The sequence below is a fragment of the Lactuca virosa genome, chromosome 1 (genome assembly GCF_052849685.1).
Source record: "Lactuca virosa cultivar CGN04683 chromosome 1, Lactuca_virosa_CGN04683_v6, whole genome shotgun sequence".
In the NCBI taxonomy this organism is placed as follows: domain Eukaryota; kingdom Viridiplantae; phylum Streptophyta; class Magnoliopsida; order Asterales; family Asteraceae; genus Lactuca; species Lactuca virosa.
This window is the reverse complement of record NC_136426.1, coordinates 127444143-127464770: the sequence shown is the minus strand read 5'-3', so window position 1 is coordinate 127464770 and position 20628 is coordinate 127444143. Positions and strand designations below refer to the sequence as shown.

Below are 20628 nucleotides of genomic sequence, written 5' to 3'. Positions count from 1 at the left end.
TTATAATGTCCGATTTATAATAATAATAACAATAATAATATTAATATTAAAATATAAAAAATATTTAAAAACCGATTTTATATAGCTGTCCAAATGTTAAAATTTTATACGAAATTTATAATAATAATAATAATAATAATAATATAAATTAAAAAAGAATTAAACACAACAAAAAACAAAATAGGAAAAAAAAAAAAAAAAAACAAAAACAAAAACAAAAAATCAAAAGTTAGAAAAGGAGGAGGATTCTTATTGCATTCAATATATATGTAATTTTGGATTGTTTAACCTAAATGGCTCCGTCTATACTATATAACCTGCTCTCCTTTCAAAAGCATGTGGCGATTTAGGGCTTGTAACCTCGCCGCCATGGATCTTAGCTTCAAGAATTCTCTGGTCATTCTTCGGTGCAAGTGCTCTTGTCCGCGTGCCAGCAACTGAATCATCTTCTGCATTGCATTTCTCAGTGACATTTTCAAAGTTTTAGTCATTTCTGCAAATCATATAATGTTAGTCGCTGCTTACTGAACATGGAGTTTGGAATCGGTGATTTTGTGGTTGATTTAGATTATTAGATATGTCTGTATTGCTTTTGATGGATTTAGTTGATGAAATAATGGAGATGGTTTTTCCGACTCGGTCTGAAGTCCTTCAGCCGCGATTTCCCTGTTTAAAAGGTATGGAATTTTTATTTGCTTCTTTCTAATGTGTGAAAATAATGCTTATGTGTGCATTTGCTTGTTTGAAGTTGGGATTTACAATTTATATTCAGATTTCTTGACGTGTGTGCAGTTCTAAAAAAAATATTGAACACTAATACCTTAGAGAAGTCCATGCCTTTGAGCCGTAACATTTAATTAATGAAAAAAGTATTAAAGTCAGCTTCTATTGTTTACATAGGTATGTTAGGCTTAGAATTTGTTTTGTTTCTTGAACAAAGTTCTAAATGCAGTCATTTATGTTATATATAACTAAAATATTATTACTCTTTTTGGTGGTTAACATGATGACTTTGAACGAATAAATGCGATTCTCATTTTTATTAGTATTTTTTTTATCAAAACCAGAACTTAACATAATATACCATCTATAGTTAGCATTACAAATAAAAGACTTTTGTGTATTTATGTATTGTAGCTTCCTACCTTCATTTCTTTCTATTATAGTATTTATGTAGTAAGACATTGTACTTTCAAAAAAATCTATCTAGTTATATAGCAGTGAGAATTGCTTTGTATTTGTATATCAAGTCATTGTACTCATCTTCTTTTTTCTCAAACATGGCCTTGTAGAAAAAACAAAGGTGTTTAAGTGATTTTGGAAAGAACAAATTTCTAAATGCAGTTTGTTTTAAGTTTTATGGATTTGATAGACTACTTTGTGAACTTGATGTTATGTGAATAGTTTTTACAAATGTTGTGTATTAATTCTTTGCTTTTCACTTTTCAGATCAAGTTGCTTAAAATGTCAAGCATTTTTATGGCATATAAGGGTGGTGGACAACTTAATGCATGGGGGTTAATCTACAAAGAACTTGACAGTCTTTTAAAGAGTATATTGATGAAATTGTTGAGAATAATGGTGATGATAACTGTTGTTGTGATGTTGTTTACTGACATTGATAAAGCTACCGACCAATATCTCATTGCCAACTCCTTTATTAGAAGAGTATTGAAATCATACGACTCCAACAAATTGTTTCATCGTTAATGGACAAAGTTTACAAATAACTTTGGAAGATGTGTTGTTCAAAACTATTTTGCCCATAAAGAGCAACGCATTAACTACATCCAATAGCTGGTATGAGGACGTGGTGGGTTTTAAGAATGATAAGACCCACATAGCAAAAGTTAAGTTTATGAGTTGAATACCATAATATTTGAGCCAAAGGAATTGTAAACAAAGGCTGATTGCAATTTTATTGTGTTCGATTGCAACCTTTACCGTTACAATTAGTTATATCCGATTAATGGAAAATGTACATGAAGTAAATAGGTATGCGTGGGGAGCGGCTCTTCTTTCATTTTTGTACGATGGACTTAAGAAATATCGAAATAATAAGAGATCTCTTAATGGAAATCAACCGGTTCTTTTGGTAAGACACTCACCTCGTTACAAATTTATTATTATTATTTATTTCAATTTCAAATCTGTAATTTTTTTCCCTTTTTTTCTATTGCAGTGTTTCTTATCTGATTTCCGAAGTTACATGATACGATCAATATTAAAATTGAATTAGAGGAAGCTAAATCTCTATTGTTGGCTCCAGTTATGCAGTCGTTGGAGCGTACCGGCAAAAACTGTAGAAGTAAATATAGACGAGACGAGACAGTGACAGGATGTGATTGAACTACTTATTTATATAGTGCATGACGTTTGACAAGATTAGGACATGAGGGAACTAAATTGTAAATGTATTGAATTATCCTTCATTTATTAAATTTGTTTATAAAGTTGTATCCAATTTGTTTGAAGGTAGATAATATTTATAATTTGATATTTTAAAATAATATATATTCCTATATTAATAAAAGAATAATTTTTGTTTGCAATGTCGCACTTTATTACTATATTATAGCTCTTGACATTTTTTTTCCTGTCTAAACTTCTTTGTCTTTTATCTTTTACAATTTAGAATATTAAACAGGACCGAGATGTCTTCAGGATTCGATTAATGCAATCCATAACACATGAAATTACCATTATACCTTCTGTTAATAACATTTTTCCCTCCGGCTCTGTTTACGATTCGATTTATGCAATCCCTGCATGCATATTAGGCATCTAATTTGTTGACATATAATCTCATATTTAAAAAATAAAACGTATTTTTCCAATATATATATCACGTTAAATGAAGATGTATTGATTTATGTTCCATTTTTTAAATGCTCAAACCTATCTCCTACCCTTAATTGGTTTTTTCTTGTTTAAAAGATTACAATGATCTTTTATTATTTGAGTTGATAATCACCGATTTTTTTATTTTATTTATTTATTTATTTATATTTTATTTTTTTTGAGAAATTAGATATCTTCCTACTTTTTGTTCATACTATCCCGTACCTATTTTTGACAGTGACAAGTATCATTAAATTTAATTTAAATTTGATTGGGATGTTAAATTTGTATGCTTGTCATCATCTTAAATATGTAGGAAAAAAATAGGAAAGGAGGATATTTAATTCCTCTTTTACAATAATATAAACCATAAAATCCATAAATAGTGAATTACCTCTGCAATTATTCATCTAACGTGGTCTTCTTTTCAATCGACGATAACTCCTGCATCATTTTGAAAAACATGGGTACACATATAAGCTTATCCTTTTCTTCTGTTGTCCTTTGCAATGAGTAATCATTAAAAACTGTTAATCCGTTTTTTCATTATAACATCACTAATTCATGTTTTTTTAATGAATAATAGCCCTATAATCACTGCTCTTAAAAGATCCGTTCTTGATTCATAAACCCTAACAAATATTGTATCTGTAAACAAATAACTAGAATTCAGTTTATATGAAAATATTAGTATACTACTATATTTTTTATATAAATTGTGGGCTAGAAAAAAAAAGTACAGGATAACAACCAATTCAATCATAACAATGGATATGGTCAAATCGGTCATTTAATATGATAACTTTTCCAAACAAGAAAAACTTACCTGTAGATACTCCAATTCTGCCATACTTTTTGAAACAGTGTATATAGAGACCATAGACCTTCACCAAAAGCAAAAGCCACATAAAACATTTTGGGTTAAATGCGAGACTTGGGGTTACATTATATCATTTCTCCTTCACAAGTTTATTAGTACTTCAAATAAACATTATTTTTTAGTTTCCATTATAATATCCAATTCCATATTCCCTTTGATTATTGCATTATAGCTTGTAAATATGTATTTAGGTAAAATGAGAAATATTGAAGAGAAAGGTGAAAGGCTCTGTACATCTTCACCTTCATCAGATGAATAACCCCCATCCTCAGTTTGCCTTATCTCAGGTAAAACATCCAACAAGACTGCAATTTGCAATATCAAGCAATGATTATAAACAAACGTATTCAAATTAATTTGCTTGCATTCTTCAATGAAAGTAATAAAAACTAAAAAGTTTCTGTAAATGAGATTTTACCTCTGTTCCCTTTCACAGACTTTGGATCTTTCTTTTGCAACTCCAAAAACATCATGATAAAGGTCTTTCATGGATGTAGATACCTGCATTGATTCTAACATTAGGATTTCATACAAAGATTGATATATATGTGAAATATGTATTTTGGGACACTATAAATGCTTCTTACACTTGAAAATTCATCTTCAGATGTGCCAGAAAGTTCGATCAACTTAGTTTTATCTAACAGCAAATATAGAATCATGAATTGATGATCTCTATTGATAAACAATGCCCTATATATAGGGGATAAATACAAACGGATACACCCACATATTGACGAGATATTATAGAAAATAATACAATAAAATATATCTTCTAAATATATACAATCCTAATATATCATCGGCTAATATTCCCCCGTAGTTTGAGCTGGGGAAGGACTAACGCTCAAATGGGATCGAAACTGTTGATAGAAGTAGTGAGGTAACCCTTTTGTGAAGATGTTAATGTATTTCATAGAGGTAGGAATGTGAATAACTCAAACATGGCGAAGACGAACCTTTTCATGCACAAAGTGTATGTCAATCTCCACATGTTTGGTGCACTTATGCTAGACTGGGTTTTGTGACAGATAGACAGGAGATACTTTGTCACAGTAAACAGTCATGGCTTTGCTTAGTGGAACATGAAGCTCAAGTAAGAGCTTACACAACCAAGTAGTCTATAAAACGACATTAGCAACACCACAATATTCGGCCTCAACACTTTAGCGGTGTAAATGAAAATAGATTGAGGGTGAAAAATACTTTATTGATTGTGACTTTACAAGGAAGCGGTACAAGACTATAAATAGATGCAGGATCCCTAGACAAAGGAAACCCTACGGACCCATGGGCTAACTAGGCCAAAACCAATATATGTAATATGTACATTCTAATATTTACATTCTAACACTCCCTCTTAAGCTAGATCATAGATGTTAATCATGCCCAGCTTGTTACAAATAGAAGAGGTCCGTGAACCAGGTAAAGCTTTAGTGAAGACATCAACTAGTTAGACTTCCTGTTCGAACACGGGGAGTAAAGATGGTTCCATCATTATTTTCACATGTAAAATTGCAGTCTTCTTCGATATGTTTAGTCATTTCATGAAACACAGGATTGTTTGCAATATGGATAGCCGCATCATTATCATAATACAAGTTCATTAGTTTGGATTGAGCAAAACCAAGTTCATCTAGTAGATTTCGTATCTGTATCAGCTCGCATGTAGTTTGAGTCATAGCCCGATATTCAGATTCAACACTTGACCATGAAACGACATTTTGTTTCTTACTTTTCCATGAAACTAGATTCCCTCCAACAAACACACAATAACATATTGTAGACTGCCTAGTCCATGATTTTGATATAAGATGTCATGACTAGGAGCACCCTTTAGGTACTTCAGAATATGACTAACTGCATCTCAATGAGAGTGTAGCGCTCGATTCCAGGTATGAAATTATTTCCAATTTGTTCATGAATTATCTCTGAACACGGCGTGTTGAAGGCTCAACATGGCGTGGTAATATGGTTTTGGCCCGCGGAGTTTAATGAACCAACACGACGTGTTGTGGTGTCTCAACACGGCGTGTTGGCGGCTGGCAAGGAAACCCTAATTTTTAGGGTGTTGCACCCTATATAATCTCTTAAGTCCCCAAGGATTGGTCTCCTTACCATCCTCCATTGCCACTAAAACCCTAATTCGTCCCTTAAGATTTCTTGGTGGTGTTCTTGAGCCTTGAGTGGATTCGTGTGGTTATCTTGCTCATTTTGAAGGAAGCTTTGAAGATTAAAGGTGCTTAGCTTGGAAGGAAGGTCATAAATCCAGAATCTCTCCACTTGTTGTAGTCTCTTTGAGGTATCAAGTTTGAACCTTGGCTTGTAGATGTTTAGATCTCCTTAATTCATGCTTTTGGTCCTTTTTGGGTTGATGATGGAGTAAAGTCGTTTTGAGGGCTTGTCATTTCAGATCTGAGCTTGTCGTGTACTCCTTGAGCATAAAGGTGAAATCTTTATGGGAATAATTGGTTACATGCATGTATTAAGTCCCTTTTTAAGCTTAAGAGCTTCTTTTAGGCATGCATGAACGTAAAGTTGGCAACTTTATGTGGTTTTCTGGCTCAAGGAAGTCAGATCTAGGTTCTAGGGCTTTGTCTTCATGGTCTAAGTGCTTATTGGTTAAGCCTTTACTCTATCAAGTCTTATGGTTGGGTTTTGGACCCTTTTTGGTAGTCCTTAGGGGTAAAGTTGGAAACTTTACCCTTCTAAGTCTCAAATGGGGTTTGATATGAGCTTGAGAGCTCTGGGTATCGAAGAAAACAACTTAATGTATTAAGTTGTTTGAAACTCGAGGAATACGGTGTGCTTCAAGGAAACACGGCGTGTTGGCTGGGATTTTCCCGCATGTGTCGATAAAGGGGAAACATGGTGTGGTTAAAGGAAAACAAGACGTGTTGGGTCAACATGGGTTGTTGACCTTGACCTTTGACTTTTGTCTTTGACCGGGTTTGACCTAGAAGGGGGTGTGGAGGTATTTTGAGTTGTATCTAAGGAATTGTTACTGTTTAGGTGTCGGGTAGAGTTGATATTCGGAGCCGGGACCTATTCAGCTATCGTTCAGCTTTGGAGGTGAGTTTCCACACCATGTATAGCGGGTCGAAGGCACCAATGCCGACCCATGATATGATTTGTTAGAATACTCATTGTCTGTGTGACACTAGTATATGTATGTGCTTGTATGTTTCCTGGGCGGGGCCCGATGATTATAATGTATGTTATTAGTTGCTATATGATTTGTATGTGGGTGGGGCCCGTTATGCAAGTTAGGGCGGGCCCGTTATACTTATTGGGTGGGGCCCATTATGCGAGTTAGGGTGGGGCCCGTTATACTCATTGGTCGGGGCCCGTTATGCGAGTTAGGGCGGGGCCCATTATACTCATTGGACAGGGCCCGTTATAAGCTATATACGTTGGTATGTGGTATCTTGGGGAACTCACTAAGCTTTGTGCTTACGGTTTTTAGTTTATGTTTCAGGTACTTCCGGTTCTAAGGGGAAGAGCTCGAGTTGACTGCATCGAACACACCATATGGATTCTGATTATGGGACACACTTTGATTTTTATGATGTTTGACATACTTATTTTATTGGGTTGTATGAACACTGTTTTTACTTTAATCAAAAATGAAATTTTTGGGTCATATTCTTGGGATGTTACAAGTTGGTATCAGAGCCTTGGTTTGAGGGATTTGGACACACTCTTGGGTGTGTCTGAACTCAAACTAAGGATTTGATAAAGTTTTTAAAAAGGAAACATATTTAAAGAAAAGGTTTTCTATAATAAGAAAGGGTATGGTGCATGCAATCAGCCGAGCTCAAGTAAGTTTCCCAAAATACCCATACATGTTATTTGATATGCTTGATCTGTGAGTCTGTGAATCACATATGCTAGTTAGGGTAATGATCTACTCAGTCTTGCATGATAGAATGCTAGGAGAGATGCCTTTGTATGCCTATTGTGTGAGCTTGTAGAATTGCATGTTGGTGCTGATTAGTCAGTGATAGGATGACCTGATTAGGTTATGCTTGGTTCTGATTACTTGATGCCTGAATGCTGCCTGCTTTGTGCTTCTAGGAGTTCTAACTAACTTTAGCTAACTAGTAAGCGAATATGCTAAGTTACATATTATGGGAACTAGATAATTTCTAGAAGGTTAGGTTTTAACCCTATTGCACAACTCTTGTTTGAGTCCAATTGTTGTAGTGTGAGACCTCTCATTCAAAGAATTATCTGATTTTTGTAATATGTAATTGTATTCTTGAGCTAGTTAGAGGAAGTTAGCGGGAGTTCCTTCTGCAGCTGATGGCGGAGAGTGGTGTGGAGTTTGCCCTACGAAAACCTAGAATGAGATCTAGTGTTGGGAGCCTTATCTATGAGGGGAATTGTTTGGGTATAAAGTAACTTGGTTGAGTTAAGGCACTTTTTGAGGAAAGTACGGATAAATGTGGAAGGTAGTATGGGCCCATACTACTAGAAGCAGAGGATACATACTCGATTCAAGGAGGGTTGCGATGAAGCCAGGGAGCTTGCGGAGTTGTGATTCCCCGATGTTATATTTTGATGCGTATTCTGATGGTTTGTTATTTTTAGTATGGTGGTATTGCAAGGCAGACCAGTTGGCAGTTCCGGTGTTTGGGAGGGCTCAGACTCATGATCTAGAGTCAGGCAACTAGATGACCATACGAGGGAGTTCATCTCGTCTGAGATTACGCGTAGTCTCCTTGATCAGACTCTTGTGATCTTTGGCTCGGTCAAGGAGGGTATTCTGGAGATTCTTGATGAGCAGTTGAGCGCCTTTCGTTCTGAGATTGTGGCTTTGGTTGGGACGCGTTCTCTGACTTTTAGGGTGTTCTGGGCATGTGGAGCACCGAATTATCACAGGGAAAGAGACCTGATTGCGAGCAGGAGGTGGTTAGCAGATGTTGTTAACGCTTTCCGTACCAGGTGTTGTCCCGAGGGGGACAAGGTCAGACTAGCTTCTTGCTTCTGAAGGACAGGGTACATGATTGGTGGGAGGAGGTTGGTCGTGCAGTGGGTGATGTGATGACCTGGGATGATTTCTCGACCAAGTTCCGAGCTGAGTTTGCACCAGTGATTGAGGTGTAGCAGTTGGCGCGAGAGTTCCAGGACCTCTGCCAGACTACTGAGACGGTGGCTGAGATCACCGCTATGTTGAGGGAGAGGGTGCTTATGGTTCCGCAGTATGTAGTGGACGAGGAGACGAAGAAGGCCCGGTACCATAAGATATTGAGGAGTGACATTTGCCAGTTTGTGAGCCGATCCAGCTGCAAGACACTAGAATACATGAAAACAAGGGCTCGAGAGAGGGAGATTGATCTGGAGATGGAGAGGAAAAGGAAGCCAAATGAGGTTCAGGTATCAGGAGGTTCGGGCAAGAGACCCAAGGTTGTGGATACGAGGGGGAAGGGACAGGGCCGAGGCCGCTATGGCAAGTGTGGTAGGTCGCACGAGGGGGTGTGCAGGGTGGGTGTTTCTGGTGCTTCAAGTGCGGCCGGACTGGTCATATCAACAGGGATTGTACTGCTACCACCACTATCACCCCGGTATCTGACCTGATTTGCTTTCGGTGCAATCAGAAGGGCCACAAGAAGGCCCATTGTCCGAGTTTGGCTGCAGCAGGACCGGTGTCAACACCAGCTCCTGCGACTCTCCAGATTACTGATGGCCGCCAGGGCCGGGCAGATGCACCTGCGGCGAAGAGTAGGGCTTTCCAGCTGACGGCAGAGGAGGCGCGTGCGGCTCCCGATGTTGTGACGGGTATGTATCTTCCCCTCATCTCTTTATTTATATTGAATTGCGTGCTTATGTTTATGTATTTCATTTTAGGATCGTTCCTTGTGAACGGTATCTCTTCTTTGGTATTATTTGATTCGGGGGCTACCCGATCCTTTGAATCGCTTGCACTTAGCAAGAGATTTGTTGGAGCTCCGGGGGAGCTGGTTTGTCCTCTTGATGTTGAGATTACTGATGATAGGATGGTCCGGGTTGCGAGGGTCCATCGTGGTTGTACTCTCCAGTTATTCAGTGAGCAGTATCCGGTTGATATGGTTCCCATACCTCTGCGTGGGAACAAGGTTATCGTGGGCATGGATTGGTTGAGCCCTAATGGGGCAGTGATCGATTGTGAGCAATAGTTAGTTCGGGTTCGGACCCCAAGTTGGGGAGAGTTGGTGATTCAGGGTGAGAGACTGCAGCGTCGGTCGATTATGTGTTCTGCAGCGAGGGCCAGATGTCACACCCCCAAACCAAAACGGCGGAAACGTTTGGGGGCGGATGGAGTGACTTCATGTACATTATCATAACAGTTGAATATAGATGAAACATAGCAACACAAACATTCATACATTGAGATTTCAAGTATTACATTGTTTACAAATTTGTGTTTGTTCAAAAGTTGAATACAAATAACTGTAAAGCAGAAAACATGAAACGACGACGCCAGCCCTCAAGAAGGGTTGAATATCTGTCTACTGGTTTCCTGAGAATACAAGTGATTTTGAAAAGTGTCAACAATTAAGTTGGTGAGTTCATAAGCATTTTTTGCGAAAAGGATTTGTAACGTCTTCGAGAAAATGATTTTTGTATACTTCTAGAAAATCCGATATTTTCTTTAATATGAACTATAAATGTATGTATTTCCTTTGTATCTTTTCCTTGTAAAATGATAATGTATGTTTCCAGAAAATCCAATATTTTCTTGAGTATAAACTGTAGATGTATGTATTTCCTTTGTATATTTTCCTTGTAACAATGATAATGTATGTTTCCAGAAAATCCAATATTTTCTTAAATGTGAACTGTAGTCTTAAACCCTAAGACCAAAAATGTATAAGTATGTTGTACTGTAAGATAGTGTGTGGTTATATCTTTTTATAAAATAATGAAGTGTAAGCCACCCCGTAAACCAAGTAGTTGCGTTGATCCCTATGTGAGTTATTATAACCATGCTAATACGACGAGTGGCCTATACGACGTTCTTCAGGCGTCGGAGCAGGAAGACATTTGTCACCCTAGACTTGCCGGTCTAATTGTAGTGAACAACTGAGGTGTGGGATTGTCAATCCCGTATAGATCTAGACACAACGGTCTCGCTCTCCCTCAAGGAGACTCTAGTTATAATGCAGAAATTGAGGTGTACGCTAGGTAGGTTCGGTGAAGGAGCGTCTCACAAGAGCATCAACAGATTCATGGGAACTATGACTCCTTTTTCTTGTAAAATGAAATAATTATACCTTTGAATAATTTTATGGTTCTTTTGAAATAAAAGTGTGGCTTGTGACTTCCAAACTATACCAATTATAGTTTACCTTTTATGTTTGTTGAGACTATTTAAATACTCTATTATATAAATATGAAGTTGTTATTTTGTCTAGTGTCAAAATATGAAATCAAAACATAGTATTTTTCCGTTGTAACCCATCAAATTAGTAAGTGAATATAATGTAACCATTTCTGCTAGAATAGCTATCTTTTAGTAAAAGTTTCCAAAAACCATGTAGTTTTACAAATCATAAAATTTATTATGATTTTATAACATAGATTATGTTTGTTTGATTAGTTTTGCTATTCAAACACACACACACACACACACATATATATATATATATATATATATATATATATATATATATATATATATATATATATCACAAGTAGTTATACCAAAAACTAGTGGTAACCATGCCTTATGCAAATAATATCTTATCTTTAACATAAAGATGAAAACATGTAAATATTTGTGAGATAAACAAAGTTTTACTTGTATCCCCCTCCTCCCTAAAACATGAAAAAGCTTTGAAAATGTGGGGGTATGAACTCACATTGAGTGGATTTGTGGGTATTTAAAAGTGATGAAGTGAAGATTTCAAGCCTAAACCCTTGAATGGAGTTGATGAACTTCCTTGAGAATAATGTTATCCTAAAGGTTTTAACACATTTTAATGTATGTAAATAGGGTGAAACCAACATAAAAATGTGTAGAATCACTAGGAAATTGTAACACCCGGAATCCGGAAGACCAGGAAAGTGAAGGGGTAAATCCTAAAGTTAAAGAGTCAACTCGCCGAGTCCAGGGAGGAACTCGACGAGTCGAAGCGGGCTCCGTGTTGCATCTTAAGTGACCGACTCGGCAAGTCGGGTGAGTGACTCGGCGAGTCTGGTCTGGGTTGGAAAACCCTAAAATCGGGTCCTTGTGCCCTATTTAAGGATCTTATTCCCCTTCCCTCAGCCTCATTTGTAGCCTCCTCTGTCCAAAACATAACCCTCGAAACCCTAGTGTTCTCCTTGAGCTTGTGAGCCATTTGTGAGTGATTTTAGAAGCCCTTTAAGATTAGAAGAAGGAGGAGAAGTTGTAGATCCAGAAGAAGCATCTCTTTCTCATCATTTCCTGGTAATCAAGTTCTTACCTTGAGCTATGGTTTCTTAGATCTCTTCATGTCGCTTTTATGAGAGTTTTGGACCCTTTCCAAGGCCAATCCGGGTAATTAGCTTTTGGAGGTCGATTAGAGAGTAGATATGAGCATCTCTGAGTCTTAGGAGCTCTGTGAGTGAAGCTTTTCTCAGCTATGGCTTCATTTCACACATTGGACTTCCATTGTAGCTTAGATTTGGTGTTCTAGCATCATATCCCTTTGCATGCACGTAAAGTTGGCAACTTTACGTGTAATGCTAGCTTTAGGAGTCCAAATCTGCAATTGGGAAGCAACGGAATGGACTGAAATCGACAAAATGGAAATCATGAAGGTGGACTCGGCGAGTCTGTTCTTGGACTCGGCGAGTCGGGTCGAAACCCTAATCCCTTTTTGGTCACGAGTCAGATCGGTGAGTTGAGAGGTGACTCAGTGAGTTGGACAGGGCAGAACTCGGAGATTGGAAGACTCGGCGAGTCATTGGATGACTCGGCGAGTCGAGTCGCGATGGGAAGGCTTCTGAGCGTATGAACTCGGCGAGTCAGTAGGCTGACTCGGCGAGTAGGGTAAACCTGGAAGGTTGACTTTGACCAGGACTTTGACCAGTGGACTTAGTTTGACTTCTAAAGTTCAGTTTGGGACTAAGTGTTATTTTGGAATTGGTAGCTCGGGGAGCTAGAGGAGCAGCGGTTCGGGGAGGTTGTCAGTCAGTAGCCAGAAGTGTAGCAGCAAGGGTTTCAGCAGTGCAAGGTGAGTCTCCTCACTGTGTGTATGGGTCTAAGGCACCAATGTCGGCCCATTATGTTTATGTTCATGTTTATGCTTAAGGATAGAAGGAAGACCCGGGGGTTAGCCCTAGGCACTTATTGATATATGTTTCGGGTTACGACCAGATTAGGGGCGAGGCCCGAGGAATGCTAGGATACTAGAGGTCTTTGTGATTCTTGCATGTGTCAGTATGATAGGTACTGGACCGAGGGTCCGATGTCGGGGTAGGCCCGAAGTATGTAGATATTAGTATGTCTCCAGACCGGGGGTCCGATGCCGGGTTAAGCTTAAGGAAGATTCTTAGGTGGTATATTAGATTATACTTGTTGTCTCCGTGATACTTGTATATGCCTGGTAGGGAGGTGAGTGTGGGCGAGGTCCCGTATCTCACCATTAGCTGAGTATGGATGGGGTTCCATATCTCGATATTAGAAGATCAGGGGTGGGGCCCAAGTCAGGTAGGAAATGATGTGAGTGTGGGCGGGGGCCCGTATCTCACCACTAGTTGGAGTATGGACGGGGTTCCATCACTTCAGTAGCAGTCCAGGGGCGGGGCCCAAGTCAGGCGAGGCCTTAGATCAGGATAGAGTTGGATTATGTTTTGTATGCTAGTATAATACCTACTTGTATGAATATGTATGGCGGGCGAGGCCCAGAGACAGGCGGGGCCTATGGAAAACAGATTTGTATAGCGAGCGGGGCTCGAAGCCAGGCAGGACCTGGGCCAGGCGGGGCCTGGTGGCGGACAGGAGCCCGATATATGGTTATGTGCTCAGGATTATGTATGGATCAGTAGATGTGTATGGTATGCGGTAGGTTGGGGAACTCACTAAGCTTCGTGCTTACAGTTTTCAGTTTTGGTTTCAGGTATTCAGTTTACAGAAGAAGAGCTCGGGAAGGTTGCAGTGCACACACCATGACAAGTTAGCCTGGGATGTTTACTCTGATAATTAAACAAGTGTTTTGGAAATGAAACTCTGATTTGTCATATAACCCCTTTTAGTATGTTTGAATGACTTAACGCTATGAATTAGTAATGTTTTTTTTTTAGAAATTTTTGGACCCGATTTTTGGGATGTTACAGAAATCTCGAAAATACTTACCAAAATCTAAGGATAATGGTTGGAGAATGTTGAACTTGGAAGCATGTTATTTTGTCTTGAGAGGAAATTGGGCGTTAACAGGAAGTAAGAAGACAGGAATGGTGGGGTTTTAGAGATAATTTCGTCCAAATATAAGGAGTAGAAAAGTTGATGTGATATTTACTTGGAAATCTCTTGGTTAGTTTCATGGATATACGTTGTGTATTGTTTTGCATGGGAACTGGTGAGATATCACATCTTAAAGTCAAACCTTATCCTTTGTACTTCACTGGAATCACTCTAGAATGAATCACCCTTGAGTTTTCAGCCATAAAGAAGGTGATTTCGGTCTAGGCATGACCGAAATCCCTTGGTACATACTCCTTTATGATGATTTCGGTCCTAAGTGTTATAAGCAAGTGATTTCGGTCCTATATTGAGGGGTTTTCGGCCTTAATGGGCGTGGATCTTGGTGTTTTCGGTCCTAAGGGTGTTTTAGCCTTATGATTTGGGTCCTATCCCTTCCCTTCATTGTGTTTTCGGCCTTGTTATCACCCATTAAAGGGTGATTTCGGTTTTGGTGTTCCTAGGCCACAATTTACAAGGTAATCTTTTAAATTTCAAGATTTCATGTTCCAATGATTTGGTTTTGTCTTGACTTGTTATAGTTTGTTTATTTTCAAGACCTTGTTATAAATATGATTTCTAAGGTGTATATATATATATATATATATATATATATATATATATATATATATATATATATATATATATATATATAAACTTATATACATACCCATACCACTAATGCCCTTATGGCTTTCAAGAGTTTAATTGTAACAAGGTTACATTGTGAATTCACTTGCACATGGCTACATTCTAGACCTTGCTTGATCCAAATCTTTCGGGTTGTCACACTAGATGCTATCTGCATCAAGGTTGCTCGGGTTTTGTCGCCTATGTCATGAATACCCGGGATAAGGGTAAGGTGACCGTGGATGATGTGTCGATTGTGCGGGATTATCCAGACGTGTTCCCGGAGGATTTTCCTAGGGTACCTCTGGAGAGACAGGTGGAGTTCATGATTGATCTGGTCCCAGGTGCGGCTCCGATAGCCAAAGCGCCGTATCGGTTGGCTCCTCCCGAGATGTAGGAGTTTTCTACATAGCTGCAGGAGCTGTTAGACAAAGGATTTATTAGGCCAAGCAGTTCGCCTTGGGAGCAGCGATTCTATTTTTGAAGAAGAAGGACGGGTCTCATCGTATGTGTATCGACTATCGGGAGTTGAATAAGGTAATGGTGAAGAACTGTTATCCCCTCCCGAGGATTGATGATCTTTTCGATCAGCTTCAGGGTGCATCTTGGTTCTCCACGATTGATTTGCGATCGGGTTATCATCAGATGTGGGTCCGGGATGAGGATGTGCAGAAGACATCTTTCCAGACTCGATATGGTCATTATGAGTTCGTGGTGATGCCTCTTGGGCTCATCAATGCTCTGGCCGCGTTCATGGATCTCATGAACCGCTTGTGCAGACCGATGCTGGATCGGTCTGTGATAGTATTTATTGATGATATCTTGGTTTATTCCAAGACTCAGGAGCAGCATGAGGAGCACTTGAGGGAAGTGTTGGAGACATTGAAGAGGGAGAGACTTTTCGCAAAGTTCTCCAAGTGCGAGTTCTTGTTGCACGAGGTGCAGTTTCTGGGGCACCATGTCAACCAGAAAGGTATTCTGGTCGATCCGGCCAAGGTCGAGGTCGTGATGCAGTGGGAGGTTCCGAGGTATCCATCTGAGATTTGAAGCTTTCTTAGTTTGGCTGGTTATTATCGGAGATTCATTTAGGATTTCTCCTAGATCGATGTTCCCTTGACCCGACTGACCAAGAAGTCGGTGACATTTTACTGGGGGCCTGAGCAACAGGCAACTTTTGAGACTCTTAGACAATGGTTGTGTGAGGCGCCGATTCTGACCCGGCCGGAGGGTGTTGATGATTTCGTGGTTTATTGTGATGCTTCGATTACAAGTTTGGGGGCAGTGTTGATGCAGCGGGGTCGCGTGATCGCTTACGCTTCGAGGCAGCTGAAGCCTCATTAGGCGAACTATCTGACGCATGATTTGGAGTTGGGGGCCGTGGTATTCGCCCTCAAGATTTGGCGGCATTACCTCTATGGAGTCCGGTGTACCATCTACAAGGATCACAAGAGCCTGAGGTACTTGATGGATCAGCCGAATCTGAATATGAGGCAGCGTCGATGGTTGAATGTGGTGAAGGATTATGATTGTGAGATCCTTTATCACCCGGGGAAGGCCGATGCACTCAGCCGCAAGGCGGTCGCGGATCCGATTAGGGATATATTGTAACAACCCCCTCTGGAACGTATCATAATATTGTCCGCTTTGGGCTCCCGACACGAAAACTTCCCAGGGGGTCACCCATCCCTGGATTGCTCTCGCCCGGGCACGCTTAACTGCATAGTTCTTATGGGATCTGCTGCCTTCACGACATTAATATGCGTTGTGACAAGGAAGGTATCCACACTCCTTATAAGGAAATGTTTCGATCTCCTTCCAAACTGATGTGGGATCAGGTGCAACCCATCTTCACCCCCATTATAGGGTTCGACGTCCCTCTCGAACACATCGACTCGTGCCCTAGCTCTGATACCATTTTTCGATTTGTGTGTGTCATCCTTACGCACAGGCCATGCTAATCTTCTCTGTATCGTTCCAATTTTATCAGATGTCCCAAGGGTATAACTGTAAAGTGGCGGTCGGGCTTTTTATGAATTTTGGATTTTAGTTCGAAAACTTTTAAGGAAAAGGAGAGTTGATACAAGTGTAGAGCTTCTCATTACCTTTTCAGATATATAAGGATCGTCGAAAACGGACTTAGAACAAAGAAGTTATGGCCTACGGATTTGGTGGTATTAGGGTTAAGCCTAGTACGCGGGGCGTACATAGGAGTACGCTGGGCGTACTAGGCAAATGGATCGCAGATACCCTCTTGAGTACGCTGGGCGTACCAGGAGTACGTAGGGTCGTACCAGGAGTACGCAGGACATACTCAAGTCAGGTGTAAACCCTAATCTAGGGTCTTGGACCCTATTTAATGGCCTAACTCAACACCAAACCCTCTTCGCTTCAGCCTCCATCCTATTAAACCCTAGAAACGAAACCCTAGAATCCATTGTTGTGATTCTTGAGCTTTTGGTGTGACTTCATGCATTTTAGTGCTCATTGAAGAAGAAGGAGCTTCTTGAGGAAGTGTGGGATTGCTTGGAGCTTGTGGATCCAATCTCTAATCATCTTGATCTACCTTCTAGAGGTATAAAGCTTCAAACTTTATGGTTCTCTAGTAAAGATCTAGTTTTGGGTGGTGTTTTTTCATGTTTTGGTTCCAAGTTTGTTGATCTTGTGAGTAAGAGCTACTCCAGGACCTTTGAGCGTCATATTTAGTCCATGTTGAGTTATTAAGTCATAAAAATGTCATCATGAGGGTTTTTATGGATGTATGCATAAGTTGGTGTTCTTAATATGGATAAAAGCAAGGATTTGGTACCATTAAGTCATGTAAAGGAGTAAAGTTGCCAACCTTACATGTAAAGACATCATGGAGAGTCAGATAAGTGTTTAGATGCTTTTGTCTTAACCGTTAAGAGCTTATCATGGACTTTTGGGCCTCTGATGAGTATGTTGGGCGTATGTAGGAGTACGCTCATCTTAATGTGTGTTTCGTGCATCAACGGTTTGTACTTTGTGCTTCGGTGATGAGTATGTGGTGTGTACTCTTCTGGTACGCAGGACGTACTCCCGATGAGCCCCCATTTCTTCTACTTTGACGAGTTGTACCAAACGCTGAGATGGCCCGTACGCAGGGCGTACCAGCTAGTACGCAGGGCGTACGCTCCTTGGGCCCTTTTGATTTTGGGCCACCTTTTTTGGACTCTAGGATTGTGGACCTTTTTGGAATTAGGCTCGTATTGGGCCTTAGGACCCTATAATTGGGTTTGGGCCTTTAGTGGGCCTAGTTTGGGCTTGGGCCTCATGTTTTATGGGTTTGACATTAAGAATGTAATTAGGGTTGGTATTGATTATGTTCAGTGTGAGGAGCCATTGTGCAACAGTTTGGGCGCGAGATTTGCTATCTTCTGATTGAGGTGAGTTTATGTTGGGTTTTGAGCATTCTAACACTCCTAAGGTGTTCATGCAACCCTAAATACCTTGGATCTATGTTTTCGCTAATTGTACATGCAATGGTGTTTCCAAGGTATTAAACCTATGACTAGCATACAATTGACATATACCACACAAGAATCTAGTTAGGATAACATACCTTATTGTGGAGATTGAAGTCTTGATGTATCTAGCCTTAAGAGCTTAGCCCCAATAGTGTGGAAGCCTCAAGTGGAATCACAAATCACCATCAACAACTTGGAATAACTTAAGAGAATATGGAGCTCACTAAAATCGGCCACCTTTTCTTTCACACACACTAGTGCCAATTTTGTGAGCCAAGGACCCCTTTATATATTATGGAGGATTAGGGTTGCATCCATGTAAACCCTAATACCCATGACCTTTCATTCACATAGGATCCATGGGTTAAAATCTCCATGGACTATCCATGGACGTCCATACACTTTTAGCCCATCCTAAATAAACCTTGGCCCATTCCATATATATATATATATATATATATATATATATATATATATATATATATATATATATATATATATAAGAGTCCATATTTAATTAGCCTCTTTTGATCACTAAATTAATTCCAAATTAATTCTTAATCAATACTAATTAAATAATATGATTTCATATTAATATATTATAACTTATAATATATTAATAAATCATAAATATCCTTTTCTCATAAGTCTATCCATACAAATTGTTCCGGTGAAGTGCAACCCAAATGGACCATGCCGGGTCGGGTCAAGTCATAGCAATTATATTTGTGGACTTAGACACTAATCCAACAGTCTCCCACTTGGATAAGTCTAATAACTATTATTGCAAGTACGACTTCATAACCAAACTATCAATTGTAGCTCTTAAAGCCACTGTCGAACTCTGAACAAATCAAATGACGCGTCCATTAGATAAGTAATCATATATTCCTCCATTCTAGATATCATATGCACTGAGATATGGATTATAATCATTCTCTCTGTCCATTTGTTGTTTCTTGATTTTCGATTTATGACTACTGACTAATTGAACAAATTAAATCAGTCCAGGCTTGGCCAAGCACTTAGGGGTGTCATCACTAAATCATCGAGGGGCCCACAGATATCGCTTTTATCCCTTTAAGGGTAAAAGGAATGTATAAACTTTGACTCATATGATTGTACTAACTACTTGTTGAATCATACACAAAGACACGTTTTATAACATCGAGTTACCAATGCGTTTTCGTGCAATCAATGTATAATCAACTCATAGTCAACAACTCATATCTCTAGGTTTGAAGAATATAAGATATTATCGTCTCATGATTCACTCGTGATAAAAATCCATGAAGTGAGTCAAATGAGCGTGTGTTTAATCCAATACTCAGAACTTATGAGCACTCATGAATGTTGTAGCAACCATTGCTATGTCTAATGCACCTTAGACAAATCTTACAAGCCAGATTCATGACAGTCTTAATTCAATACCTACTTCCAACGTATGACCGACTGTGGAGAGTTTGAATAGAATAATTATTCTGGAAGTCAAAACATGCAAAGTGAAACACAAGAATAATACTAATCCTATATGGCCCCAACACTTTTAGAGTAAATAAAAACACCTTTTATCTAAGCACCATATTGATTACTCATTATGCATGTAATGTTTCAAATTATCAACTTAATACTTGAATTAAAACAATAGTCCTGCCATGCTCCAAGCATGCACACTATGTTTACCTATGGTCCTTTCTTTTGTGAAATAGATCAATTGAACACGACTCCAATGATGCTCATTTCACAATCCCAATCCCTTTTGTAAATGTAAGAATACCAAGCTCTTGCCATTTACTGTAACCTGTTAGATTCTAATCTTATATGCAATTATTCTCTTGTAATGACTATGCTCACAAGTCACAAAGACTTGACAACAGATATTAAAATGTATTCCAATGGACATCAATTCCATGGAAACGAAGTCTCATACTCAAAGTACATTCCTTTGAACATCCTTCTTTGCATTAAGTTTTCTAATCTTACACAGATTCAGAGAATAACTTCCACCTATGGAAACAATTCCATATTACCATTTTGACTATCACTTCTGAACAAGAGTTGCCTCTTTTCAGGATATGTCAATATGGTCCTTTCCAAAGTTTACATTATACTTCCAATTGTCCGCGAGCAACCAATCTTTGGTAAACCTCAGATTGTCCTCGACAATTGCTTAATCATTTTAGTCATATCCAGTTCTATTCCTTTTTCCCTCTTAATGCCCTAAGCATTTGGAAAATTTAGAATGGATGTAATCGATCCTATACCCGAAGCATATGGGACACGATTCATGCTATAAAAAAAATTTAATTTGCCATGTTCTCACAATTCGAACTATGAAGAGGGGTGCTGTAATCATAAACGAATTTTGAGAACGCAACATATAT

At 39.0% G+C, this 20628-nt stretch overlaps 1 non-coding gene across 1 annotated transcript; it reads right to left on the bottom strand.

Moving 5' to 3' along the window:
* Window positions 1-16659: 16659 nt before the first annotated feature.
* Window positions 16660-16764, bottom strand: LOC145151555 (U6 spliceosomal RNA). The gene has a single exon (XR_013732122.1). It is a non-coding gene; the product is annotated as a U6 spliceosomal RNA (small nuclear RNA).
* Between the last annotated feature and the right edge of the window lie 3864 nt (window positions 16765-20628).